Source organism: Gekko japonicus, unplaced genomic scaffold (genome assembly GCF_001447785.1).
Source record: "Gekko japonicus isolate JY-2015 unplaced genomic scaffold, Gekko_japonicus_V1.1 scaffold21265, whole genome shotgun sequence".
Classification (NCBI taxonomy): domain Eukaryota; kingdom Metazoa; phylum Chordata; class Lepidosauria; order Squamata; family Gekkonidae; genus Gekko; species Gekko japonicus.
The window spans coordinates 1-1,629 of record NW_015217531.1 but is presented as its reverse complement, the minus strand read 5'-3'; the positions used below and the strand labels follow the sequence as shown (position 1 = coordinate 1,629).

Here is a 1,629-nt window from a genome sequence, read left to right as displayed (position 1 = left end):
TGCCTTGAAAACCCTACAAGGTCACCATATGTCAGCTGCGACTTGACTCCTCTTCCATCTCCTCTTTGACTATGAGCAGCCAGAAGGCTCTTTCACTGTTAATCCTCATGATGTAGAAATGGTGCTCCCCTTTGCATTGCATCTGGCTTTATTTTCAGAGGTGACTTTTGATGGCACTCCTTTCCCCCCTTTTAAGTAATCACGTCGGCTTTCCTCTTGCAGCTTTGATCGCTTGTTTAGCCCCTCGGACTCTCTGGAAAAGACGCCTGCATCCCCGCAGCTGGCAGGGCGGGCCCGATCTAGCCCCAGCATCTGTAGCGATTTGGGACGGAATGGGGGGCAGGCGTCTCCAGCTTTTAGATACATCCCACGAGCAACCTCACCCACTGAGTAAGTTCTGTGGCTCCTTCTAGGGTGGGGTTCACATGGACTTCATGGTTCTGATAGTCTTCTCTGGAACAATGCATGTGAGCAGTTCTACCGGCACACAGAAAAAGTGCAGGATAAAGTATTGGGTGCAGCATTTATGTTCCTGAGAATCTTTGCTCGTGTTTGTATTTACATTTATGTGAACGTCCATGGAAAAGCAAGTTTTAAGTCCTTATGTTTCTGAAGATACATTTGAAAGTATCTGGGCAATGCCGACTGATGTCCTGAAAGGCCAAAATGTGGCTGAATCAGATTTCTGTAGAGGCAATTGGTGGAATTCCAGCACCTTACATTTCTTCTCATGACTAGCAAGACTAGAATAAATTATGGGGGGAAAGTCTGAAAGTAAACTAATGCAGAATAAGAGAAATATGCATTTCCCCCCATCTAATCTGCACAATATATACTGTTTGCAGAATTTCTATTTGCTCCTGTTCAGCTCTTGGATTCTTAGTGTAGAGCCCTGGAAATTATTTAGAACCTGCTTGTTGTACTTTAGAATCAGGGATAAAGACCTGTGGCCTTCCAGGCTTTATCCATCTTATTTTGTCCTTGAATGACCCCTGCATGGTCAGTAGAGCCATATGTAGTGTGTTGGACAGAGTCTCTCTGCTGCCCACTACTGTCTGTTATGTGTATCTGCAGGGGCAACTCTTCCCCGCAACAGAAGCGTCATGAGCTGTACCGTGATATCCGCTCACACATCTGGCAGGAGCATGGTCGGGCACAGATCCATGGGTGGAGCCAGCCACCTGCACTTCAGGTGAATGTTCTTCTGCCCTCACCCGGATCTCAGGCATCTAAGTGTCATGCTCCTGTGGGTCCCATGCTGAGGGACTGCGTCTCGTGGACTGATTATATTCAACACTGATAACAGATCTGTGTAATAAAACTGCCGGCTTGCTGTTCTGTGTGCACTCATAGATCTTTGTACCGCCAGCTTTCCCTCATGGAACTAGGATGTCTATAGGTGTGAACATACTCTGTGAGGCGCCCAATAGTACAGTGTTTTGAAATGTTCTGTTATTTTCTTTCACCCAAGTAACAGGATCCATTCCTGGTTAGGAACATATAACTCTACTAGGCAAGTCTCCATGTGTGAAAAACATAGCTGTTTATTCCACTGCAGGGCCATGATCCACCTCTGGTTGGTGCTGACGTGCCTGTGCTTGTACAGTTACGGATGTTGGACCAGAAGGA

The 1,629-nt window shown here is 46.6% G+C and overlaps 1 long non-coding RNA gene across 1 annotated transcript; it reads left to right on the top strand.

Moving 5' to 3' along the window:
* The first annotated feature begins 228 nt into the window (after positions 1 to 228).
* LOC107125184 lies at positions 229 to 1,629 on the top strand. Its single transcript, XR_001483024.1, has 3 exons — positions 229 to 390; positions 1,075 to 1,192; positions 1,559 to 1,629. It is a non-coding gene; the product is annotated as an uncharacterized LOC107125184 (long non-coding RNA).